The sequence below is a fragment of the Ambystoma mexicanum genome, chromosome 11, assembly GCF_040938575.1.
Source record: "Ambystoma mexicanum isolate Mex_15411 chromosome 11, UKY_AmexF1_1, whole genome shotgun sequence".
NCBI classification, from domain to species: domain Eukaryota; kingdom Metazoa; phylum Chordata; class Amphibia; order Caudata; family Ambystomatidae; genus Ambystoma; species Ambystoma mexicanum.
In genome coordinates, this window is record NC_090934.1 from 22,697,307 (window position 1) to 22,725,127 (window position 27,821).

At 52.6% G+C, this 27,821-nt stretch overlaps 1 protein-coding gene across 2 annotated transcripts in view; it reads right to left on the minus strand.

Moving 5' to 3' along the window:
• The window catches only part of LOC138503008 (ornithine decarboxylase-like), a 309,800-nt gene extending 286,912 nt beyond the window's left edge, over positions 1-22,888 (minus strand). The window contains exon 1 of one of the 2 annotated variants that reach the window (XM_069622440.1): positions 22,575-22,885. The gene's annotated coding sequence lies outside the window, so the exon portion shown is untranslated. Of the gene's footprint in view, positions 1-22,574 lie in introns of both variants that reach the window. The other variant, XM_069622441.1, reaches the window with a different exon arrangement.
• Between the last annotated feature and the right edge of the window lie 4,933 nt (positions 22,889-27,821).

Consider the following 27,821-nt stretch of genomic DNA (forward strand, 5'->3'; position numbering starts at 1 on the left):
AAGTTCCGGTACTTATAGCCAACAGAGGTTCATGTACTCACTATCCCGATGTACCTGCTTTCTGTTGAGAAGTTCCGTTACTTATAGCCAACAGAGGTTCATGTACTCACTATCCCGATGTACCTGCTTTCTGTTGAGAAGTTCCGGTACTTATAGCCAACAGAGGTTCATGTACTCACTATCCCGATGTACCTGCTTTCTGTTGAGAAGTTCCGGTACTTATAGCCAACAGAGGTTCATGTACTCACTATCCCGATGTACCCGCTTTCTGTTGAGAAGTTCCGGTACTTATAGCCAACAGAGGGGTTCATGTACTCACTATCCCGATGTACCTGCTTTCTGTTGAGAAGTTCCGGTACTTATAGCCAACAGAGGGGTTCATGTACTCACTATCCCGATGTACCTGCTTTCTGTTGAGAAGTTCCGGTACTTATAGCCAACAGAGGTTCATGTACTCACTATCCCGATGTACCTGCTTTCTGTTGAGAACTTCCGGTACTTATAGCCAACAGAGGTTCATGTACTCACTATCCCAATGTACCTGCTTTCTGTTGAGAAGTTCCGGTACTTATAGCCAACAGAGGTTCATGTACTCACTATCCCAAAGTACCTGCTTTCTGTTGAGAAGTTCCGGTACTTATAGCCAACAGAGGTTCATGTACTCACTATCCCAAAGTACCTGCTTTCTGTTGAGAAGTTCCGGTACTTATAGCCAACAGAGGTTCATGTACTCACTATCCCGATGTACCTACTTTCTGTTGAGAAGTTCCGCTACTTATAGCCAACAGAGGTTCATGTACTCACTATTCCGATGTACCTGCTTTCTGTTGAGAAGTTCCGGTACTTATAGCCAACAGAGGTTCATGTACTCACTATCCCGATGTACCTGCTTTCTGTTGAGAAGTTCCGGTACTTATAGCCAACAGAGGTTCATGTACTCACTATCACGATGTACCTGCTTTCTGTTGAGAAGTTCCGGTACTTATAGCCAACAGAGGTTCATGTACTCACTATCCCGATGTACCTGCTTTCTGTTTAGAGGTTCCGGTACTTATAGCCAACAGAGGTTCATGTACTCACTATCCCGATGTAACTGCTTTCTGTTGAGAAGTTCCGGTACTTATAGCCAACAGAGGTTCATGTACTCACTATCCCGATGTACCTGCTTTCTGTTGAGAAGTTCCGGTACTTATAGCCAACAGAGGTTCATGTACTCACTATCCCGATGTACCTGCTTTCTGTTGAGAAGTTCCGGTACTTATAGCCAACAGAGGTTCATGTACTCACTATCCCGATGTACCTGCTTTCGTTTGAGAAGTTCCGGTACTTATAGCCAACAGAGGTTCATGTACTCACTATCCCGATGTACCTGCTTTCTGTTGAGAAGTTCCGGTTCTTATAGCCAACAGAGGTTCATGTACTCACTATCCCGATGTACCTGCTTTCGTTTGAGAAGTTCCGGTACTTATAGCCAACAGAGGTTCATGTACTCACTATCCCGATGTACCTGCTTTCATTTGAGAAGTTCCGGTACTTATAGCCAACAGAGGTTCATGTACTCACTATCCCGATGTACCTGCTTTCTGTTATAGCCAACAGAGGTTCATGTACTCACTATCCCGATGTACCTGCTTTCTGTTGAGAAGTTCCGGTACTTATAGCCAACAGAGGTTCATGTACTCACTATCCCGATGTACCTGCTTTCTGTTGAGAAGTTCCGTTACTTATAGCCAACAGAGGTTCATGTACTCACTATCCCGATGTACCTGCTTTCTGTTGAGAAGTTCCGGTACTTATAGCCAACAGAGGTTCATGTACTCACTATCCCGATGTACCTGCTTTCTGTTGAGAAGTTCCGGTACTTATAGCCAACAGAGGTTCATGTACTCACTATCCCGATGTACCTGCTTTCTGTTGAGAAGTTCCGGTACTTATAGCCAACAGAGGTTCATGTACTCACTATCCCGATGTACCTGCTTTCTGTTGAGAAGTTCCGGTACTTATAGCCAACAGAGGGGTTCATGTACTCACTATCCCGATGTACCTGCTTTCTGTTGAGAAGTTCCGGTACTTATAGCCAACAGAGGGGTTCATGTACTCACTATCCCGATGTACCTGCTTTCTGTTGAGAAGTTCCGGTACTTATAGCCAACAGAGGTTCATGTACTCACTATCCCGATGTACCTGCTTTCTGTTGAGAAGTTCCGGTACTTATAGCCAACAGAGGTTCATGTACTCACTATCCCGATGTACCTGCTTTCTGTTGAGAAGTTCCGGTACTTATAGCCAACAGAGGTTCATGTACTCACTATCCCGATGTACCTGCTTTCTGTTGAGATGTTCCGGTACTTATAGCCAACAGAGGTTCATGTACTCACTATCCCAATGTACCTGCTTTCTGTTGAGAAGTTCCGGTACTTATAGCCAACAGAGGTTCATGTACTCACTATCCCAAAGTACCTGCTTTCTGTTGAGAAGTTCCGGTACTTATAGCCAACAGAGGTTCATGTACTCACTATCCCAAAGTACCTGCTTTCTGTTGAGAAGTTCCGGTACTTATAGCCAACAGAGGTTCATGTACTCACTATCCCGATGTACCTACTTTCTGTTGAGAAGTTCCGCTACTTATAGCCAACAGAGGTTCATGTACTCACTATTCCGATGTACCTGCTTTCTGTTGAGAAGTTCCGGTACTTATAGCCAACAGAGGGTCATGTACTCACTATCCCGATGTACCTGCTTTCTGTTGAGAAGTTCCGGTACTTATAGCCAACAGAGGTTCATGTACTCACTATCCCGATGTACCTGCTTTCTGTTGAGAAGTTCCGGTACTTATAGCCAACAGAGGTTCATGTACTCACTATCCCGATGTACCTGCTTTCTGTTTAGAAGTTCCGGTACTTATAGCCAACAGAGGTTCATGTACTCACTATCCCGATGTACCTGCTTTCTGTTGAGAAGTTCCGGTACTTATAGCCAACACAGGTTCATGTACTCACTATCCCGATGTACCTGCTTTCTGTTGAGAAGTTCCGGTACTTATAGCCAACACAGGTTCATGTACTCACTATCCCGATGTACCTGCTTTCTGTTGAGAAGTTCCGGTACTTATAGCCAACAGAGGTTCATGTACTCACTATCCCGATGTACCTGCTTTCTGTTGAGAGGTTCCGGTACTTATAGCCAACAGAGGTTCATGTACTCACTACCCCGATGTACCTGCTTTCTGTTGAGAAGTTCCGGTACTTATAGCCAACAGAGGTTCATGTACTCACTACCCCGATGTACCTGCTTTCTGTTGAGAAGTTCCGGTACTTATAGCCAACAGAGGTTCATGTACTCACTACCCCGATGTACCTGCTTTCTGTTGAGAAGTTCCGGTACTTATAGCCAACAGAGGTTCATGTACTCACTATCCCGATGTACCTGCTTTCTGTTGAGAAGTTCCGGTACTTATAGCCAACAGAGGTTCATGTACTCACTATCCCGATGTACCTGCTTTCTGTTGAGAGGTTCCGGTACTTATAGCCAACAGAGGTTCATGTACTCACTATCCCGATGTACCTGCTTTCGTTTGAGAAGTTCCGGTACTTATAGCCAACAGAGTTTCATGTACTCACTATCCCGATGTACCTGCTTTCTGTTGAGAAGTTCCGGTACTTATAGCCAACAGAGGTTCATGTACTCACTATCCCGATGTACCTGCTTTCTGTTGAGAAGTTCCGGTACTTATAGCCAACAGAGGTTCATGTACTCACTATCCCGATGTACCTGCTTTCGTTTGAGAAGTTCCGGTACTTATAGCCAACAGAGGTTCATGTACTCACTATCCCGATGTACCTGCTTTCTGTTGAGAAGTTCCGGTACTTATAGCCAACAGAGGTTCATGTACTCACTATCCCGATGTACCTGCTTTCGTTTGAGAAGTTCCGGTACTTATAGCCAACAGAGGTTCATGTACTCACTATCCCGATGTACCTGCTTTCTGTTATAGCCAACAGAGGTTCATGTACTCACTATCCCGATGTACCTGCTTTCTGTTGAGAAGTTCCGGTACTTATAGCCAACAGAGGTTCATGTACTCACTATCCCGATGTACCTGCTTTCTGTTGAGAAGTTCCGTTACTTATAGCCAACAGAGGGGTTCATGTACTCACTATCCCGATGTACCTGCTTTCTGTTGAGAAGTTCCGGTACTTATAGCCAACAGAGGGGTTCATATACTCACTATCCCGATGTACCTGCTTTCTGTTGAGAAGTTCCGGTACTTATAGCCAACAGAGGTTCATGTACTCACTATCCCGATGTACCTGCTTTCTGTTGAGAAGTTCCGGTACTTATAGCCAACAGAGGTTCATGTACTCACTATCCCGATGTACCTGCTTTCTGTTGAGAAGTTCCGGTACTTATAGCCAACAGAGGTTCATGTACTCACCATCCCGATGTACCTGCTTTCTGTTGAGATGTTCAGGTACTTATAGCCAACAGAGGTTCATGTACTCACTATCCCAATGTACCTGCTTTCTGTTGAGAAGTTCCGCTACTTATAGCCAACAGAGGTTCATGTACTCACTATCCCAAAGTACCTGCTTTCTGTTGAGAAGTTCCGGTACTTATAGCCAACAGAGGTTCATATACTCACTATCCCAAAGTACCTGCTTTCTGTTGAGAAGTTCCGGTACTTTTAGCCAACAGAGGTTCATGTACTCACTATCCCGATGTACCTACTTTCTGTTGAGAAGTTCCGCTACTTATAGCCAACAGAGGTTCATGTACTCACTATTCCGATGTACCTGCTTTCTGTTGAGAAGTTCCGGTACTTATAGCCCACAGAGGTTCATGTACTCACTATCCCGATGTACCTGCTTTCTGTTGAGAAGTTCCGGTACTTATAGCCAACAGAGGTTCATGTACTCACTATCCCGATGTACCTGCTTTCTGTTTAGAAGTTCCGGTACTTATAGCCAACAGAGGTTCATGTACTCACTATCCCGATGTACCTGCTTTCTGTTGAGAAGTTCCGGTACTTATAGCCAACAGAGGTTCATGTACTCACTATCCCGATGTACCTGCTTTCTGTTGAGAAGTTCCGGTACTTATAGCCAACACAGGTTCATGTACTCACTATCCCGATGTACCTGCTTTCGTTTGAGAAGTTCCGGTACTTATAGCCAACAGAGTTTCATGTACTCACTATCCCGATGTACCTGCTTTCTGTTGAGAAGTTCCGGTACTTATAGCCAACAGAGGTTCATGTACTCACTATCCCGATGTACCTGCTTTCTGTTGAGAAGTTCCGGTACTTATAGCCCACAGAGGTTCATGTACTCACTATCCCGATGTACCTGCTTTCTGTTGAGAAGTTCCGGTACTTATAGCCAACAGAGGGGTTCATGTACTCACTATCTCGATGTACCTGCTTTCTGTTGAGAAGTTCCGGTACTTATAGCCAACAGAGGTTCATGTACTCACTATCCCGATGTACCTGCTTTCTGTTGTGAAGTTCCGGTACTTATAGCCAACAGAGGTTCATGTACTCACTATCCCGATGTACCTGCTTTCCGTTGAGAAGTTCCGATACTTATAGCCAACAGAGGTTCATGTACTCACTATCCCGATGTACCTGCTTTCGTTTGAGAAGTTCCGGTACTTATAACCAACAGAGGGGTTCATGTACTCACTATCCCGATGTACCTGCTTTCTGTTGAGAAGTTCCGGTACTTATGGCCAACAGAGGTGTTCATGTACTCACTATCCCGATGTACCTGCTTTCTGTTGAGAAGTTCCGGTACTTATAGCCAACAGAGGTTCATGTACTCACTATCCCGATGTACCTGCTTTCTGTTGAGAAGTTCCGGTACTTATAGCCAACAGAGGTTCATGTACTCACTATCCCAATGTACCTGCTTTCTGTTGAGAAGTTCCGGTACTTATAGCCAACAGAGGTTCATGTACCCACTATCCCAATGTACCTGCTTTCTGTTGAGAAGGTCCGCTATTTATAGCCAACAGAGTTTCATGTACTCACTATCCCGATGTACCTGCTTTCTGTTGAGAAATTCCGGTACTTATAGACAACAGAGGTTCATGTACTCACTATCCCAATGTACCTGCTTTCTGTTGAGAGGTTCCGGTACTTATAGCCAACAGAGGTTCATTTACCCACTATCCCAATGTACCTGCTTTCTGTTGAGAGGTTCCGGTACTTATAGCCAACAGAGGTTCATGTACTCACTATCCCGATGTACCTGCTTTCTGTTGAGAAGTTCCGGTACTTATAGCCAACAGAGGTTCATGTACTCACTATCCCAATGTACCTGCTTTCTGTTGAGAAGTTCCGGTACTTATAGACAACAGAGGTTCATGTACTCACTATCCCAATGTACCTGCTTTCTGTTGAGATGCGCCGGTACTTATAGACAACAGAGGTTCATGTACTCACTATCCCAATGTACCTGCTTTCTGTTGAGATGCGCCGGTACTTATAGCCAACAGAGGTTCAGGTACTCACTAGCCCAGAGTACCTGCTTAGAGTAGACATGGAGAACTGATGGACCACTTGCACATTGTTGGTGCCAGTGCCCTGGTGCCCCTTAGATGGCATTACCTAACAGAGGGTGTGTAAAGAGCCATCGAGGGTTGCTCCATAAATGGATGCAGTCACGGCTATTATGGCCAAACCTTATCAATACCCAGGCCACACTTACTGACTCCTCAATGGCCACTTCAATCCAAAGTCTATATCTTCAGACATCAAAGAAACTGCTGATCATGAGCAGACTGAAGTCCTGGTTCCTAGGTGCCACCTGCAAACTCTCATTTCCCCAAGTTACATCCCTTCTGTGAAACCGCCTTGTCCCGGTGTCTTGTCCCATACTTTCCTGCCTATCCCTGCATTCTCCTGCCTGTCCTCCTTGTCCCAGTCGCTGGTCCCATGCTGCCCTGCCTGGCTGTGCGTCCTCCTGCCTGAACTTCTTGTCCCAGTGTCTGGTGCCATACTTTCCTGCCTATCCCCACATCCTCCTACCTGTCCTCCTTGTCCCAGTTGCTGGTCACATGCTGCCCTGCCTGGCTGTGCGTCCTCCTGTCTGAACTCCTCGTCCCGGTGTCTGGTCCCATACTTTCCTCCCTATCCCTGCGTCCTCCTGCCTGACCTCCTTGTCCAGTGTCTGGTCCCATGCTTCTCTGTCCGACTCAGCATTGTCCTGCCTGACTTCCTTGTCCCAGTCGCTGGTCCCATGATGCCCTGCCTGGCTCTGCGTCCTCCTGTCAGAACTCTTTGTCACGGTGTCTGGGCCCATACTTTCCTCCCTATCCCCGCGTGCCTCCTGCCTGACCTCCTTGTCCAGTGTCTGGTCCCATGCTTCCCTGCCTGACTCTGTGTCCTCCTGCCTGAACTCCTTGTCCCACTGCCTGATCCCGTGCTTCTCTGTCCGGCTCAGCGTCCTCCTGCCTGACCTCCTTGTCCAGTGTATGGTCCCATGCTTGCCTGCCAGACTCTGCGTCGTCCTGCCTGACCTCCTTCTCTGGTATATGGTTCCATCCTTCCCTGCCTGACTCTGCATCCACCTGCCTGGACTCCTTGACCCAATGTCTAGTCCCATGATTCCCTGACTGACTCTGCATCCTCCTGCCTGACCTCCTTGTCCCAGTGTCTGGTCTTCATGCACCCCTGCCTGACTCTGCCTCCTCCTCTCTGACCACCTTGCCCTGCTTGACTATGCACCCCCTGCATGACCTCCTTGTCCCACACTGGTCTTCTTACACTGTGGTCCCCATGCCTACCTGCCTAATCTCCTAGTCACCCTATGGGTCTTCCATGCCCTACTTTCTGACCTTGGCACCCTCTTCTTAGACTTCTACGTCCTCCTGACTGACCTTGGTGTCCTCGTGTTAGACCTCCATGTCCTCTTATCAGACCTCTTCTCTTTATCTGTCTTCCATGTCTTGTGCTCACAACTTTTCATCTGTTCTGGCCTCCATTCTCTATTGGATCACCTGCATGCCCTCCTATGCGAGGTCCGTGCCCTTGTTTCTGACTTCCATGCCCTTGTGTTGCACCTTCGTGCTTTCCTAGCTGACCCCGAAGCCCACTTTTCTGACCTCGCTGCCTTCCTGTCTGATGTTCTTGTTCTCCTGCCTGACCTCTGGGCCCTCCTGCCTGACCTGTCTGGCCTCTGTGCCCTATCTGCACTCTGTGCCCTCCAGTCTTACCTGTGTCTTCCTGACTGGCTTCTGTGCCCTCGCTGACCTCTTTTCCTTCCCGATGACCCCTGGGACCTCCTATCTGGCCTCTGGCCCTATCTGACCTCTGTGCCCCACTGTCTGACCTCTGTGCCCTCTGCTTGACTTCTGTGTTCTCCTGTCTGGCCTCTCTGCCCTATCTGACCTGAGTGCCCGCCTGTCTGACCTCTGTGCCCTCCTGCCTGACCTTTGTGCCCTCCTCCCCGACCTCCTGTCTGGCCCCTGTGCCCTATCTGACCTCTGTGCCTTCCTGCTGACCTCTGGGACCTCATATCTACCCTCTGGCCCTATATGACCCATGTGCCCCACTGTCTGAACTCTGTGCCCTCTGCTTGACCTATGTGTTCTCCTGTCTAGCCGCTGTGCCCTATCTGACCTGAGTGCCCGCCTATCTGACCTCTGTGCCCTCCTGCCTGACCTTTGTGCCCTCCTCCCTGACCTCCTGTCCGGCTCCTGTGCCCTATCTGCCCTCTGTGCTCACCTGCCTTACCTGTGTCCTCCTGTCTGGCTTCTGTGCCCTACCTGATCTCTGTGCCCACCTGCTGACGTCTGGGACCTCCTGTCTGACCTCTGGTCCTATCTGACTTCTGTGCCCGACTGTCTGACCTCTGTGCCCTCTGCCTGACCTCTGTGTTCTCCTGTCTGGTCTCTGTGCCCTATCTGACCTGAGTGCCCGCCTGTATGACCTCTGTGCCCTCCTGCCTGACCTGTGTGCCCTCCTCCCTGACCTCCTGTCTGGCCCCTGTTCCCTATCTGCCCTCTGTGCTCGTCTGCCTTACCTGTGTCCTCCTGTCTGGCTTCTGTGCCCTATCTGATCTCTGTGCCCTCCTGCTGACGTCTGGGACATCCTGTCTGGTCTCTGGCCCTATCTGACTTCTGTGCCCTCTGCCTGACCTATGTGTCCTCCTGTCTGGCCTCTGTGCACTATCTGACCTCTGTGCCCTCCTGTCTGGCCTTTGTGCACTATCTGACGTCTGTACCCTCCTGCCTGGCGTCCATGCCGACCTCTGCTTCAATGCCTCGTTTGAAGGCCCCTTCGGCCTCTGAAAGCAATGCAAGTCCTGGGCTCCATTCAGAAAGCGACTCCACAACAAGCAGCCTAGTTAATGAACAATTTCACCGAACTAGTGATTTAAATAGATGTGAATTATTACCAAGGGTTTATTATGAATATGTATTAGACTTATGTATGTCAAACTACCACACCTGCAGCAATTCTGAAAAACACTGTATAGTGCTGACACAGTGCACTCCAGAGGTGCAACTAAACCTTCATTTCAGGGGGCGGGGGCTAACTGGTGATTGGAGGGGCCACTTCAGAATCTGGGCGGGGCAAACTTCGAGGCACTGCCCCATGTGTTCACTCACACCCCATTCATCATACACCCGCTCATTCACATGTGCACCCAGTCCCCCATTCATCATGCACTCCTTCACACACACACATTACATAACACATATGTGCATTCCTTGCACACATACATACATAATGAGATAGCCCGCATCAATGCTTCTCTCGCCTCGCTGCTTTCAGCCCCCTACATCCGAAGGAGCACACATCACCCCCCTCCCTTCCCCCCTCCACTCGGATGTGAAGGAGCACACATCACCCCCCTCCCCTCGGATGTGAAGGAGCACACATCACCCCCCTCCCCTCGGATGTGAAGGAGCACACATCACCCCCCTCCACTCGGATGTGAAGGAGCACACATCACCCCGCCCCCTCGGATGTGAAAGAGCACACATGAGCCCCCTCCCCTCGGATGTGAAAGAGCACACATCACCCCCCTCCCCTCGGATGTGAAGGAGCACACATGAGCCCCCTCCCCTCGGATGTGAAGGAGCACACATCACCCCCCTCCCCTCGGATGTGAAGGAGCACACATCACCCTCCTCCCCTCGGATGTGAAAGAGCACACATCACCCCCCTCCCCTCGGATGTGAAGGGGCACACATCACCCCCCTCCCCTCGGATGTGAAGGAGCACACATCACCCCCCTCCCATCGGATGTGAAAGAGCACACATCACCCCCCTCCACTCGGATGTGAAGGAGCACACATCACCCCGCCCCCTCGGATGTGAAAGAGCACACATCACCCCCCTCCCCTAAGATGTGAAGGAGCACACATCACCCCCCTCCCCTCGGATGTGAAGGAGCACACATCACCCCCCTCCCCTCGGATGTGAAGGAGCACACATCACGCCCCTCCCCTCGGATGTGAAAGAGCACACATCACCCCCCTCCCCTCGGATGTGAAGGAGCACACATCACCCCCCTCCCCTCGGATGTGAAGGAGCACACATCACCCCCCTCCCCTCGGATGTGAAGGAGCACACATCACCCCCCTCCCCTCGGATGTGAAGGAGCACACATCACCCCGCCCCCTCGAATGTGAAAGAGCACACATCACCCCCCTCCCCTAGGATGTGAAGGAGCACACATCACCCCCCTCCCCTCGGATGTGAAAGAGCACACATCAGCCCCCTCCCCTCGGATGTGAAGGAGCACACATCACCCCCCTCCCCTCGGATGTGAAAGAGCACACATCACCCCCCTCCCCTCGGATGTGAAAGAGCACACATCACCCCCCTCCCCTCGGATGTGAAAGAGCACACATCACCCCCCTCCCCTCGGATGTGAAGGAGCACACATGAGCCCACTCCCCTCGGATGTGAAAGAGCACACATGAGCCCCCTCCCCTCGGATGTGAAGGAGCACACATCACCCCCCTCCCCTCGGATGTGAAACGAGCACACATCACCCCCCTCCCCTCGGATGTGAAGGAGCACACATGAGCCCCCTCCCCTCGGATGTGAAGGAGCACACATGAGCCCCCTCCCCTCGGATGTGAAGGAGCACACATCACCCCCCTCCCCTCGGATGTGAACACATGAGCCCCCTCCCCTCGGATGTGAAAGAGCACACATCACCCCCCTCCCCTCGGATGTGAAAGAGCACACATCACCCCCCTCCCCTCGGATGTGAAGGAGCACACATGAGCCCCCTCCCCTCGGATGTGAAAGAGCACACATCACCCCCCTCCCCTCGGATGTGAAGGAGCACACATGAGCCCCCTCCCCTCGGATGTGAAAGAGCACACATCACCCCCCTCCCCTCGGATGTGAAGGAGCACACATCACCCCCCTCCCCTCGGATGTGAAGGAGCACACATGAGCCCCCTCCCCTCGGATGTGAAGGAGCACACATGAGCCCCCTCCCCTCGGATGTGAAGGAGCACACATGAGCCCCCTCCCCTCGGATGTGAAAGAGCACACATCACCCCCTCCCCTTGGATGTGAAGGAGCACACATCACCCCCCTCCCCTCGGATGTGAAGAAGCACACATGAGCCCCCTCCCCTCGGATGAGAAGGAGCACACATCACCCCCCTCCCCTCGGATGTGAAGAAGCACACATGAGCCCCCTCCCCTCGGATGTGAAGGAGCACACATGAGCCCCCTCCCCTCGGATGTGAAAGAGCACACATCACCCCCCTCCCCTCGGATGTGAAAGAGCACACATCACCCCCCTCCCCTCGGATGTGAAGGAGCACACATCACCCCCCTCCCCTCGGAAGTGAAAGAGCACACATCACCCCCCTCCCCTCGGATGTGAAGGAGCACACATGAGCCCCCTCCCCTCGGATGTGAAAGAGCACACATCACCCCCCTCCCCTCGGAAGCGAAGGAGCACACATCACCCCCCTCCCCTCGGATGTGAAGGAGCACACATGAGCCCCCTCCCCTCGGATGTGAAGGAGCACACATGAGCCCCCTCCCCTCGGTTGTGAAGGAGCACACATGAGCCCCCTCCCCTCGGATGAGCCCCCTCCCCTCGGATGTGAAGGAGCACACATGAGCCCCCTCCCCTCGGATGTGAAAGAGCACACATCACCCCCCTCCCCTCGGATGAGAAGGAGCACACATCACCCCCCTCCCCTCGGATGTGAAGGAGCACACATGAGCCCCCTCCCCTCGGATGTGAAAGAGCACACATCACCCCCTCCCCTCGGATGTGAAGGAGCACACATGAGCCCCCTCCCCTCGGATGTGAAGGAGCACACATGAGCCCCCTCCCCTCGGATGTGAAAGAGCACACATCACCCCCCTCCCCTCGGATGTGAAGGAGCACACATCACCCCCCTCCCCTCGGATGTGAAGGAGCACACATCACCCCCCTCCCCTCGGATGTGAAGGAGCACACATGAGCCCCCTCCCCTCGGATGTGAAAGAGCACACATCACCCCCTCCCCTCGGATGTGAAGGAGCACACATGAGCCCCCTCCCCTCGGATGTGAAGGAGCACACATGAGCCCCCTCCCCTCGGATGTGAAAGAGCACACATCACCCCCCTCCCCTCGGATGTGAAGGAGCACACATCACCCCCCTCCCCTCGGATGTGAAGGAGCACACATGAGCCCCCTCCCCTCGGATGTGAAGGAGCACACATGAGCCCCCTCCCCTCGGATGTGAAAGAGCACACATCACCCCCCTCCCCTCGGATGTGAAAGAGCACACATCACCCCCCTCCCCTCGGATGTGAAAGAGCACACATCACCCCCCTCCCCTCGGATGTGAAGGAGCACACATCACCCCCCTCCCCTCGGATGTGAAGGAGCACACATGAGCCCCCTCCCCTCGGATGTGAAACAGCACACATCACCCCCCTCCCCTCAGATGTGAAGGAGCACACATCACCCCCCTCCCCTCGGATGTGAAGGAGCACACATGAGCCCCCTCCCCTCGGATGTGAAAGAGCACACATCACCCCCCTCCCCTCGGATGTGAAGGAGCACACATCACCCCCCTCCCCTCGGATGTGAAGGAGCACACATCACCCCCCTCCCCTCGGATGTGAAGGAGCACACATGAGCCCCCTCCCCTCGGATGTGAAGGAGCACACATGAGCCCCCTCCCCTCGGATGTGAAAGAGCACACATCACCCCCCTCCCCTCGGATGTGAAGGAGCACACATGAGCCCCCTCCCCTCGGATGTGAAAGAGCACACATCACCCCCCTCCCCTCGGATGTGAAGGAGCACACATCACCCCCCTCCCCTCGGATGTGAAGGAGCACACATGAGCCCCCTCCCCTCGGATGTGAAAGAGCACACATCACCCCCCTCCCCTCGGATGTGAAGGAGCACACATCACCCCCCTCCCCTCGGATGTGAAGGAGCACACATGAGCCCCCTCCCCTCGGATGTGAAAGAGCACACATCACCCCCCTCCCCTCGGATGTGAAGGAGCACACATCACCCCCCTCCCCTCGGATGTGAAGGAGCACACATGAGCCCCCTCCCCTCGGATGTGAAGGGGCACACATCACCCCCCTCCCCTCGGATGTGAAAGAGCACACATCACCCCCCTCCCCTCGGATGTGAAGGAGCACACATGAGCCCCCTCCCCTCGGATGTGAAGGAGCACACATGAGCCCCCTCCCCTCGGATGTGAAAGAGCACACATCACCCCCTCCCCTCGGATGTGAAGGAGCACACATCACCCCCCTCCCCTCGGATGTGAAGGAGCACACATGAGCCCCCTCCCCTCGGATGTGAAGGAGCACACATGAGCCCCCTCCCCTCGGATGAGAAGGAGCACACATCACCCCCCTCCCCTCGGATGTGAAGGAGCACACATCACCCCCCTCCCCTCGGATGTGAAAGAGCACACATCACCCCCCTCCCCTCGGATGTGAAAGAGCACACATCACCCCCCTCCCCTAGGATGTGAAGGAGCACACATCACCCCCCTCCCCTCGGATGTGAAGGAGCACACATCACCCCCCTCCCCTCGGATGTGAAGGAGCACACATCACCCCCCTCCACTCGGATGTGAAGGAGCACACATCACCCCGCCCCCTCGGATGTGAAGGAGCACACATCACCCCCCTCCCCTCGGATGTGAAGGAGCACACATCACCCCGCCCCCTCGGATGTGAAGGAGCACACATCACCCCCCTCCCCTCGGATGTGAAAGAGCACACATCACCCCCCTCCCCTCGGATGTGAAAGAGCACACATCACCCCCTCCCCTTGGATGTGAAAGAGCACACATCACCCCCCTCCCCTCGGATGTGAAAGAGCACACATCACCCCCCTCCCCTCGGATGTGAAGGAGCACACATGAGCCCCCTCCCCTCAGATGTGAAGACTTTCATAGATCGGACTTGTCTAGAAATCTGATCAGGGGAGAAAAGAGGAAAGGAAGAGAAGGAGGGTGGATACCTTACATGTTGGCTTGATCCATGGGGGGTAGGAGGGTTGATGTGAACATTGCATTTTTGTTAGGCAGTGAGGGGAGGAAAGCCTTTGCTAAAATTAGCAGCTTTAATGTTTAGCTGCAGGGACACACTAAGACGTGAACGCTGCAAGTTTCAGGAAAGGCTCCCCTCAACTCTCCACTTAGCAAAAAGTAAGTGCGCACATGAGCTCAATCCAGGGGAGCAGCTGGGCTAAAATTTCAGGGGGGGCAAACTCTTTAAATGTGAGGAGAGGCACTAACTTCAGAGACTGTGGGGAGTGGAAAACTTACTTGTGCCCAGGCATCTAACCTCATTACACATTCTAATGAGACTAGTCTCGTGCAGAATCAATGTTACAAGCAGTTAATTCTATTGCAAGACAGGAGGCTTCATATTATGCAGTTCATTCTTTACTACGACACAAACTTTAACAAAAAACAAGTTTCAGTTTAAAGGTAAACTTCTGTTTGGTAACTTAAACTGATGGGGATAACCCCAACCCAAAATGGAGGCCAGGTCATGTCCCAGCAATGTCCAATAGGCATGGCTCCTCCCTTATATAAGTCCTTTCCTTTAAGATCACATCCTGTTTTTTTGCTGCTGACGCCACAAAGATGAGTTACTCCCTACTTTGTTGCTATCACGTTGTGCAGTTTACTGTGTGTACTCAATTAACTAGTGCTGTAGTGGGCATATTATTGTGTAAGCGGTGTGTGCCTCAGCTCTGCAGGGGTTCGGCACCACTTTATCCTCAATTGGTGTTGCAGCTCCTTTCAGGCTCTGCGGCCGGGAAGGAAATTGTTAGTTCCTTCATCCCACCTCATATGTTGTAAGCGTGGTGGCTCAGGACACCCGACCGGGATTTTCCTGAAGCCGTACATGCGTTTTCATTATTATGACAGGTGCCCGTACCATTCATGTTGCCACTCCTGCTAGTGTGGCCAACTTTTTTAGATACTTTTGCGGGACACAAGGCAGTGATGATGTCACAGCCTCATTCACGTTTGGCCTGCCCCTTTCTGTGCACTACCGCAGAGCACCAGGCAGAATCAATGCATTGCACCTGCAGCTGCTGACATGACATGCCTGCTGTGCAGATGGCAGCTAATCTGTGAGACAGTGCCCTGCAGCGGCCGGCCCCAGCCCCCAGCATGCATAATTGTGCTCGAACAGAGCAAGTCGGGACAACCCGCGTCCCGCAGATCCACTCGGCAAACTGCAGGACAGAGTCCCCAATTACGGGACAATCCTGCAAAATACGGGACAGTTGGCCACCCTAACTCCTGCTCGGAAAGCGGTCTCCTCCCCTCTGCCTGTTAAGGCATGTGGGTGTTCTCCAGGCTCCTGTGTGCAGCGCACCTGGAAGCATTAACACGTTCTTACGCGTCTCTGCTGCTAGGCTTTCAGGCTCAGCCTGTTTCATGAGGCGGGGGTGTTTCCCGACACGTTTGCTAGGAGAGCAAAAACATTGGTTTAAACAGTCTGCTTCACGGTAGGGTCACACTATGGTGGAAAGTAAAGGTGGAGAAGCCCCTTTGTCGGCTGATGTAAGTACAATTTAGACATTCCCAAAAAACTGAAAAGGGGTTGGCGGCAGAGGAGGGCCCTGGTAGAGGGTCCTGTGAGGTACCTTTATCAGCCTCGGGTTATCACAAAGGTTATACAAGACACTATGGGCTGAGCTCTTCAAGAGCTCAATTCTACACTGGCCTCTGCTTTTGATAGACTTTCACCCACAACCTGTCCCCGAGCAGGTTCAGATTCCTCATGTCCCGCATAAGTGCAGGGAGAAGTTTAAGCATTTAGCAAGTAAGGATTGTACCGGTCCTAGCTCCCCGCGCGGGAGGAATCCCCTAGAAGAGCCTTAAAGAGGAAATAAGAGGAGAACCCCGCAGTTTCCCTTCCTTCTTGGTCCAATCAGGGGTGGGGGGGCTATTCCGGTTGCCAGGGATCTGTCCAGGTCCACGTCCTCTCAGGATTCTTCAGGGGATTCTGATTCCCTTCCTAAATGACACAAAAAGAAGAAGCCCCCAACCAACCCGTCTCAGGGGGATCATGTTCAATTGCTGGATGATAGTGGGGTTCCTTTCTTTGACCCGTCTCTCATTCAGCACCCAAGGTCCGCAGTGTGGCATCCATCGGAGGCAGTGTCTGCTTTCTTGAAGCATTGGGTTCCGGCGTCCTCTCCCAAAGGAAGACAGGAATAAACTCTGCTCGGAGTGTCCCCTACCAATTCTTCCCGATAAGGGTGCCCTTTCCCCGGATATAGACCAATCCATGATTTCCTTCTGTCCCAAAAGAGGGAAGGACCCCCAAAAGGGGGTAGACAAGGTATTAAGGGGTTGCCAAGACAGGCTTTTGGATATTCTGGGACCTTTAACTCCAATTTTTGAAATGGCAGAGGAAGCTGTTTTTCTGAATCCTCCATGGATGTTCACAGCCTCCGAGGGTGGGTGGAAAGATTTATAAGCCTGCTCGGCAACGCTAACGCCGCAATTTCTAAAGAACGCCATAAGGCACTAATTTTGTGGATTGACTCAAAATTAGCTGACATGGCTGAGGGAGAGGCAGGCCCTACAGCTCGAGGAAATCTCTTTGGGGAAAGAGGTATAAAGGATCTGTCCGCCTGAACGCATACCTTTACGGCTTTAGATAAGGCACGGGCCAATATTTGCAAGGTTTTCACCCACAAAATGTTTGACAAGGCCGGAAGAGGCAGAGCCGCTCCTCTGGCCGTCCCTCCCAGGGCTCATCCTGTCCCGGTCAATACGCATCCAGAGGTGCACATCATTCCTTCTCTGCTCGAGGAGCCCAGCCGGCGTTCTATCCCCAGAGGGGTACCAGTGGAGAGGATGTCCAGGCAGAGAAGTGGTAGAGGAAGGTCCGCTCCAGGTAATGCCTCATGTTTTAAGTGTTTCTTCCCACAATGATTTAGGGGGAAGGTTGGCCGGGTTTGTTCCCCAGTGGGAGGTGCTCACTTCGGACCCCTGGGTTCTTCAAATGGTGAGGGGGTTTCAAATCGAATTCTACTCCCCCACCTTGTCAGTTGGTGCGTCCCGCTCCCCTCTCCTTCGACCGTGCCAAGCAGCCGGAAGTAGACGCAGAAGTACAGGACCGCATACACAAAGGAGCAGTGGTCCTGGCTACTTCCACAGCCTCTCAATTCCTTAGTACAATCTTCTTGCTTCCCCAAGCAAGAGGAGGGGTTCCGTCCTGTGATAAACTTAAAGGGTCTAAATTCCTTTGCGGTCTACCAACACTTCAAGTTGGAGGGCATACACCCCCTGAGAGATACTCTTCTCACGGCTGACTGGCTAGTCAAGATAGACCTCAAGGATGCCTATTTAGTGGTGTCCTTTTTCCCCCTTCTCAGGAGTTCCTCCAGTTCCCGTGGAGGTCTCGCGCTTGGCAGTTCGCGTCTCTCCTGTATGGCCTTTCTTCAGCCCCTTGGTTCGTCACCAAACTGATGCAGCCAATGATGGCCCATCTCAGAGCCAAGGGGATCTGATTCATTGTCTATCTAGATGACATGCTCCTAATGGCACAGGGGTTTGAAACTCTTTAGGATATCTGACATTGGCAGTCTCTCTCCTTCAGGATCTGGGTTTTGCAATCAATATAAAAAAGTCAAGTTTCCGGCCTAGATAATGTATCTAACTTCTGGGCTTCAATATAGATTCAAAGCAGTGCATCCGCTTGCTCCCAGACATCAGGCTAGTCAGGATCCACAAGGAGATGTGTTTTCTGTTAAGGAAAGGGACTGTCTCCCTCAGGCAATTGGCCAGAGTAGTAGGGTAGCTTTCGACCTCCATACAGGCTATTTTTCCAGCGCCCCCTTCATTACAGGGCATTACAGCATCAGAAAGCCAAGCATCTCTGCAAGACTCGGTCCTACTCTCAGCTGGCAGAACTGTCCCCAGAAGCCAGGATAGGAATCCTCTGGTGGCTCAGGCACATGCATGCCTGGATTGGCAGGGCCATTTTTGGTCCATCTCTAGACATTGTTCTGGAGTCAGAAGCCAGCAGAGGAGGCTGGGGAGGGGGCAGGATCGGACAGGTGTGCACGGGAGGAAAGTGGTTGGTGCAGGAAAAGTTTCTTCATATCAAATGTCTAGAACTTTTAGCGGGTTCTTTTGCGGCCAGGAGTCTCCTCAAGGATCAGGGAATCTGCTGTGTCCTCCTTCGGATGGGCAATGTCTCAGCTGTTCAGTGCATCAACCTCTGGGCGGTGCTCATTCCAAGGCCCAGGTGGATCTGGCAAGGGATTGTTGGCATTATTGCCTGGACAGGACATTCTGTTAAAGGCGGAATACCTTCCGGGGTCCAGCAATGCAGTAGCAGATTGGAATTCAGGCATCTGCAGGACAGAAGCGAATGGATGTTGGACAGGGAGGTGTTTGCCAAGATCTGTGCCCTTTGGGGGCCATTCCAGATAGATCTCTTTGTGCCCAGGCTCATTTGCCAAGTGCCTCGCTTTTACAGTTTGAGGCCAGTCCCCAATGCGCTGGCAACCGATGCTTTTCTTCAGAGTTGGCTGGACGGCATCTGTTACGCCTTTCCCCCGTTTGCCATGATAGCGAGGGTCCTAGTTCAGGTGCGCAGGCAAGGGGCGACACTGGTAATAGTGACGCCTTTCTGGCCCTCTCAAGTGAGCTTGCCAGTCCTCTGAGAGGTAGCCTTATTGTTCCTCGCCATCTCCATCTTCATGCCCTCATCATAACAGACCTGACGGGTCTTCCCCACGACCTGGTCCTTCAGGGGCTTCTCTCCCTTATGACCTGGAATATTTCAGCTCTTCCGGGTGCTTCAGAGGGCTTTCGCAAGCCGCTTTCTGTGTCATCAAGGACTCATGGGCAGCTTCCACCAGGTTTGGCTACTCCTCTGCGTGGGGCCGGTGGGTGGGCTGGTACGTGGCTCATCACATCAGTCCCGTTTCTGCTTCTCTGGTAGAGGTAGTCCATTTCTTGGTGGTGCTCTTTAAGGCAGGTAAAGAATATAGAACGATTAATGGGTTCAGATCAATCATCTCTGCCGGGCACGTGTTGGGGAAGGGTGAACCAATAGGAAGGCATTTTTTTCATTCATAAGGCCCTCACATCCATTTGTATCAAAGTGCCTCCGGGTCCAAAGTGTTCCTTTTTGTGGGATGTTAATTTAGTACTTCAGTTGGTTCAATCTTGGCCAGATAACGACCGGCTCACTTTGCAACAGCTTTTCTCCAAGTTGGCCATGTTGTTGTGCCTTGCTTCAATTAGAAGGGTTTCGGTGTCAGGGCATTGGATGCTGATAGTGAAATGTACTATCCTCAAGGGGTAGCGTTCTTTGTTTCCAGGAGGACTAAACGTATGACCTCTTCAGTGACCTCTCCTTCCTTTCTTTCTGTGGTGCAATGTCTAAAATATTTTGAGCAAAAGACTGAGGGGCTTAGAGCTCCGGGTTCCTGTCAGCTGCTCATTTCTTACCGTGAGCCTTATAGACCTGTTTCCCTGGCCACTATAGCCAGATGGGTAAAGTGAGTCATGAGCAAAGCAGGAATAGATGTCTCTCGGTCTTTGGGGCCCATTCGGTTGGGGGCACCATGGCCTCTAAGGCGGCTTTCCATTGGGGGGAAGTCTGGTGCACATTCTGAGAGCAGCTGATTGGCCCAAAGAGTCCACGTTCAAGACCTTTTATCATAAACGAATTGAACATGTTGGTTTTGATTAAATGCAAGGGCTTTAAACTTGCATAATATGAAGCCTCCTGTCTTGCAGTAGAATGAATAACCCCCCTCACTAGTGTTAGGCGGGTTTAGATTCGATTAAAGACGAGGAGGCGAGTATTATCCCACCCACTCACGTGTTTTGTCTTTTGGCAGCTTCGGGATGAGGTGCAACCCAGTCGTAAAGGAACAAAGACGTCTTGGAGGGCATAGCTGGGAGACTTTTGCTGTGTTTTCCATCTCAGTTCAAAAACTTGAAGTGGCAGCGCTTTTGTTCCTCAGGATGGCGTGCGTCTATGGTGTGGGCAGCTACGGAAGAATAGGTCCTCTTAGAGGAAAGAACTTCTATAAGGGAGAAGCCATGCCTTTTGGACATTGCTGGGGCATGGCCTGTCCTCCATTTTGGGCTGGGGTTATTCCCTTCAGTCTAAGTTTTAAACTGAAACTTGACTTTTATTAAACGTTTGTTTTGTTCTCTTTGCTGCTGTTGTGTTGTAGTCAAGTCTGCTTTGCATAAGCCTCGCCTCCTTGTCTTTGAATCTAAACCCCCCTCTCACGCTAGCGAGTAGGGGGATTATTCATTCTCTCCTTCACATCCGAAACCACGCACTTAAGGGGTGCTGCTCCCCAGCCCCAATTCCAATCATCCACTTGACATGCAAGTGCTAGTCACACATCACGCTTTCAATTGCCTGACCCAGTGTGCATGTGAACGCAGAAGCCACCCATGAAAGGCTTTCATTGCTGGGCCTTGTGAACAGAGCAGCCCGGGTGCCCTTTAAGGTCTGTGCCAGGTCAACATTTCAGGAGGGGGTGGGGGGCTAGAGCCCGATCAGCTCAATGGCGCAGCGCCACTGCTGCACTCTCGTGGTGTAAGCGCTATATAAGATACAGGCGCATAGCTTAAACACATGCATATTGGAACACGGTTAAACTCACTAAATGTTTAAAGTCAAGCACGGAACCGCCACCTAATATATGACAAGTCACCTGAAAAAGAGAGAGAGGCCACCACGGAGGGCAGGGACCAGGGTGACTCAGCTGTGGAGCCGCCACGGAGGGCAGGGACCTGGGTGACTCACCTGTGGAGCCGCCACGGAGGGCAGGGACCTCAGCACCTCACCTGTGAGGCCACCACGGAGGCCTGGGCGACTCACCTGTGGAGCCGCCACGGAGGGCAGGGACCTGGGTGACTCACCAGTGGAGCCATCACGGAGGGCAGGGGCCTCAGCACCTCACCTGTGAGGCCACCACGGAGGGCTGGGGGCCTGGGTGACTCACCAGTGGAGCCATCACGGAGGGCAGCGGCCTGGGTGACTCACCTGTGGAGCCACCACGGAGGGCAGCGCCCTGGGTGACTCACCTGTGGAGCCGCCACGGGGGGCTGGGGGCCTGGGTGACTCACCTGTGGAGCCGCCACGGGGGGCAGGGCCTGGGTGACTCACCTGTGGAGCCACCACGGAGGGCTGGGGGCCTGGGCGACTCACCTGTGGAGCCACCACGGAGGGCAGGGGGCCTGGGTGACTCACCTGTGGAGCCGCCACGGGGGGCATGGGGACTAACCTATGGAGTTGCCACGGAGGGCAGGGGCCTGGGTGACTCACCAGTGGAGCCACCACGGAGGGCAGCGGCCTGGGTGACTCACCTGTGGAGCCGCCACGGGGGGCAGGGGGCCTGGGTGACTCACCTGTGGAGCCGCCAGGGGGGGCAGGGCCTGGGTGACTCACCTGTGGAGCCACCACGGAGGGCTGGGGGCCTGGGTGACTAACTTGTGCCACCACAGCGGGCATGGGCCTGGGTGATTCACCTGTGGAACAGCCACGGAGTGTCAGGGGCCTGGGCGACTCACCTGTGTAGCCGCCACGGAGGGCTGGGGGCCTGGGCGACTCACCTGTGGAGCCACCACGGAGGGCAGGGGGCCTGGGTGACTCACCTGTGGAGCCGCCACAGGGGGCATGGGGACTAACCTATGGAGTTGCCACGGAGGGTCAGGGGCCTGGGCGACTCACCTGTGTAGCCGCCACGGAGGGCAGGGGGACTAACCTATGGAGTTGCCACGGAGGGCAGGGGCCTGGGTGACTCACCTGTGGAGCCGCCACAGGGGGCATGGGGACTAACCTATGGAGTTGCCACGGAGGGTCAGGGGCCTGGGCGACTCACCTGTGTAGCCGCCACGGAGGGCAGGGGGACTAACCTATGGAGTTGCCACGGAGGGCAGGGGCCTGGGTGACTCACCTGTGGAGCCGCCACAGGGGGCATGGGGACTAACCTATGGAGTTGCCACGGAGGGTCAGGGGCCTGGGCGACTCACCTGTGTAGCCGCCACGGAGGGCAGGGGGACTAACCTATGGAGTTGCCACGGAGTGCAGGGGCCTGGGTGACTCACCTGTGGAGGGGCAGGGGGTCTGGGTGAGTCTGTCTGGAATGTCCTCCTTGGCCGCACCAGAGCGACGCCCCGGACTGTCCTCGGACGCTCCCTGGGGTGGGTGGGGATCCTCAGGCGAGGCTCAGGAGGAGAAGGTCTTGCACTCCACGCCAGAGTGAAGTGTGCACGGCGGTCCTTCACGCGGCGTGCATGCACGGCGGGCCACACACATGAGCAAATGCAAAGCCTGTCACGCCGATGCGGGACGTCACGCGGAGGCTGCCATGGCACACTTAAAACACCTTCCAGGATGTTGCTCGCACGTGGATATTAGAGAAGAGGGGGCTGCCCCTCCTCTACCCCCCGGGGAAAAACTGCTAACAGGTTCAACCGCATTGTTTGCCCCGCGCTGTTCTGAGGGAAAGGGCAGGCAGAGAGCCGACGTCACACCCCCACCTGGGGGCAGGCAGGCGGGCAGAGCAGCTCCCACGAAGAGCGCAGCATTTGCATAGTGCTTCGAGGCACAGGCTGCAGCTAGGAAGCACTGGCGACATATCATGGTCCTTAACGGAAACGCACTTATTGTGTGGACTTTACAAGGCCCCACGGAGGAAGGCCCCCCCCTTCCACAGAAATCAGCAGCCGATACCCCCCCCCCCCCCCCCCCCACTGCGCTATTTATTCACCCACCCGGCCTGGCGAGAGTGTGATTGTCAGTTTCAACAGGTGTGTCCAATGACCTCATGTCACCCTAACCTCGTCACAGTCCCCATTACATGAAGCGCCCTGCCTTCCCAGAAAGAAACCGGACAAGTTCTGAACCACAGAATGTCCCCGCACTCCCTGGGGGGCAGTATAGGACCCGGCCCCTCCTTGCCCTCTGCCTGTGGGCCCACTTCCTGATGCATACAAGAAAGCTAAGAAGGGGTCAGGGGAGGTTGTGCTGTTGCACACTTCAAACCCCATATACCCCCCCATTACCCATGACTATGCTGTTGCAGTCTTGGGGGGTCTTTCCTATGCCCTATAGGCTGAGTAGTGTGGGTTCACTTTGCTGCTCTTACCAGATCCCTACCTAAATAATAAGTTACAGACAACTTTGTGTGTATGGAAAATTTGTAGGCCGTAGGCATTTTATTTTCTTACAGAAAATCCATTATAACAAAATATTACATAGCCATATGCTTTTGGGCACATTGTGTCCAGTTCCGAAGCCGCTCAAGGCTCCTTCTGAGTCTTTGGTATCCCTGAGCCTTCGTTCCTGGGCACATGCCGCCTACGACGTTTCTTGGACCGTGTACCGAAAGAGTACTCACCGTTCTTCTCTACTGCCTGCTCCTTCTTCCCCTGGACCGTGTACCGAAAGAGTACCCGGCGTTCTTACTTCTGCTTTTGCTCCCTCTTTTTGTACCGTGTACCGAAGGAGTATTCGGCGTTCTGGCTCCTGCCTGCACACCCCCACCTCTTCCGTTTCTCTTGTAGGGTGGGTTAGGTGGCAACGTTTTTCCTTTCCCTTCTCCAGGTACCAAGAGCCTACCCGAGAGAGGTGAGCTCTTACCTGGTTTGTGCCGTCTCTCCTTTTCCCAGGCTTACATATACCACCCCGGCCTTTTGTTCCTTCCTGGGGGTGGCCGGGTTACCCCCTGACCTCTTGTTGTTATATTTCGCCAGGTGCTGTTTCCTGCCCTTCCTGGGCCTTTGTTTCTTGTGGCGCCATTCGGACGCCCCTCCCTACGCTTTCTCGCCGTTTTCCCCCCACCCCGCGCCTAAACTTCCAGACCCTCTATCGTCCCGCATTTCATGCGGCCCGGGGCCTGGGTCAATCCCTGCACAAGCTGCACTGCTTCAGACCATATGAAAGAAACATACTAACGTTTAAATGCTTAAGATAAGACGGGGGTCAGAGGAGGGTGTGCCGCTGCTGCAACCCTTGAGCCCTATACCCCGCCCCCCCCCCGCCCATCCCTTCACCCGTGACTGTGCTGTTGGAGGCCCAGGGTCCATCCTCTCCCCTAGTACTTATAGCGCCTGAGCTGTTGTGAGATGCAAGGGGAACACGCGAGAGTTGGCACTATATACACAAGCATGAGGGCGCCAAAAGGCGCAGCGCCCAATCCCCGCTGATCCTGATAGGTTGAAAATATGGCTTGAAATCATTTGCTTCGTGGCGGAAGCCTCCACCCGTGGCCAACCAGCCACAGGAAAAAAACAAGCATTGCCAATGCCAACAGTTTGGGCTTTTGTGTAGGTATGGGAAAGTCACTTGTCAGACCATAGTGGTATTAACTGGCCATTGATGGCAGCACATGCAAAATGGGCATCTAATAGCACTGCCTGGCAAATGCCTAATTTGCGCTACACAACCCGAAACTATTGGCTTTGACAATACCTGTTTTAACATGATTTCGGTGAAGGACACTGTGACGATCAACTTACAGGGAACCAGTGGTCCAGGGATGAATAGCGGGTTCTAAACCATCAATCAGCCCCACACCTCTAGTATACCAGGAGGGATCTGAACAGATTGGAAGCACAAGTCAACTATAAACCACCATGCTGAATTTTGGTAACGTGGAGGGAGCGGCAGGCTTATCTCTGCAATGTCATGGATCGTTGGTTAGTTGCTCCACAGCGAAAATACAATTATTGCCCAATGATAAAAGGGACTGTCCAGTCAAGGTTCTCTGAACATATCTACTTTATTATTATTACAGCAGACAGTTCTTACACACTACAAAATGCAGCCCACCCTTTAAAGGAATGCAGAGGACAGACCGTTTCATGAAGGAAAAGGATGCAATCTGGATACTGACAGGAGGATAGTCGGCAAAGCAATCAGTCTTAACTGTTTAAGGTTATTTGGTTTCAGCACCAAGGGAGCAAGGGGTCATAAATGTCACTAGGGGCCTTCGGAGAAGGACCAGGGAGACAGAACCACAATGGACCTGGTGCTTGAGATGATCTTGATGCTCAACAGCGTTGAGTCGGTTCCAGGACGCTTTGCAGCTCCTGCGACTGAGTTCAATACGGGAAACAGCTGTGGGTATCAGGCGGCAGGCAGTTCAGCAAGCGAGGATGGACCAAGGGCTGCAGGCTGGCCTACACAGCTCAGGATCAAGAATCATTGTCTCTGTGCTGGTTGGTGGATCTGGAACGCTGGTCGAGGCGTCTCGGACGGCTTTATGGACTGCAGCGTAACAGTCAGTGCTGCAGCTTGTCGCAGTTCAGGGCTTGACTGCCTCAAAAAATGTGCTTAAATGATGGACACTGGTTGATGCTTGTTGTGGCACTCCTCCTAGCTTCCTCGCAGGACTCGTGTCGTCCTTTAAGGCGGATGTCCAAAAGCTGAGGAGAGTGTTTGCAGGCAACTGCCTTGTATTTTGTTCAGAGACTCTCAGGTACTTCCCACCCAGGAAGCTTGCTGCCTGTTACTCATCACACCAAGGATCGGAAGATTGGAACCGGACCTCGAAGACAGAAGTGGTGGAATTCTTGGAGCAACCAGTCTCGACCTCAGCTACCTTGATTTCAGTGAATCAGGCTTCCTCAAAAGAGGAGCTCTTTTCTCTGATGTATCCCTCTGCTGTGTTGATAAGACAGATAGTGGTATCAATCAAATAAAAGAGCGGGGTAGACACACACACCGCTAGACCAACAGCTGAAAGGAAACCACCCTAAGGGTTATACACAGTATAGATAAGAATAGCAATTGTAGGCCAATCAACAATTCATGAATACATGAATAACTAGTTGGTTGGAGTAGCAGAGTAGGTACAGAGCCTAGAAGGACAATGCAAAAGACAATAAGGAACTAGCTTAACTGACTTAAGGACTCCCCTTGAACCCTAGAGCATGCACAACTAACCTGGAAGGAGATGGTTGAGGAGCAAGAGGGAAATCCAGTTGGAAAGGACACAACGACAGGAGAAAATAATAAAAAGGGAAGTTAGTTAGGAAAGATACACCCGAACGGCACGAGGGACGCACTAGGTACGGGTTGGTGCAAATAACTGGAAAGTGTCCTGAACTGCACTTGTAGGATGAGAGTATAAATCCAGCACAATGTCCAAGGAAAAGAGTAGCTTTCTTCACAGTGAGGGTAGGCAGTGTTTATCCAAGAACAACAATCACAGGAAGCAATGAACACAGTTTGCAATGAAAGCACACTTACTAAAGGCAATTAGTGCCAGGGAATGATCGCTCCGATACAGCCCTTGTGGAAGGAACCAAAAAGCTACAGAGAGTAGGCAAACGACTTCTGACAGGAAGCCGCCAACAATCCAGGAAACGTTACGAGTCGTAACAGCGAGTAGAACCAAAGTCAACAGGGAAATCCGTAATCAGTCCGAATGGAAGGCAAAGTCGAAAACCAGGGAAAATAAGTTGGAAGGTTTGAAGAAGGAAATTAGCTCGGGGGCTAAACACGTAAGGATATGTGTAGAATACAATTAGCAGCACCGAGCGCCGAAAGGAGACGGGTTAAGAAGGCAAGGGGCGGAGCATCAGTGTACGCATTGTGCGTACTGATCGTGTCAGCTGATACAAGCGAGCATCGGTGTACGCGTTGTGTGTAATGAGCGTGTCATCTGACACGGCTGATACCGATGCCGGCGTCCATACAGTCTCCATGGAAACCGATAACGCTGCCACACCGATGTCTTTCCCCGGACTGTGTGAGCCGGTGTAAATGCCGAGGGAGACTGGCAAGAGCAGCACTGCCAGAGCGTAACACTGCCAGAACCTAGCAGGGCACACTGTGTGCTGGCTGGATGCCAGTTCTGGAGCTGCTGGACGGGTCCTGTGAGTCTGGTATCTCCCCCTGTTCCCTGGCAGTTGTTTAGGGGGGATCTTGCTTCCCTCTTGGAAATACTGGCTTTCCTTCACTGGGGGAAGCTGTAAGGCAGACTGTAATTCAGCCAGGGTCTAAATAAGTCTGTCTACTTACTCCTTTCAAAGTCATTGTATGATCTCACAAAAGAGAGGCTCAACCCTCTTTTAAAGCCAAATGGGCCTCAGAGATTGGTGCAGGCTAAGCCTACCTTAAGGAACGAATCCGGGGTCCCCACCAACAATCTTCTGTTATGTGTGAGGTTAGGACCAGAGTGCTTTGCAACAGGAAAGGTAAGAGATGACAACATGTACTCCTAAGTCCCACCCATCTTCCTGTCTGTTGTAGATCAAAGTGTCTCTGTGGTTGACTGAGCCCCCTGTGGATCTTGATTAAAGCGCATGTCTAACTTGAAGTTTGTGGTGAGAACAGACTTCGGT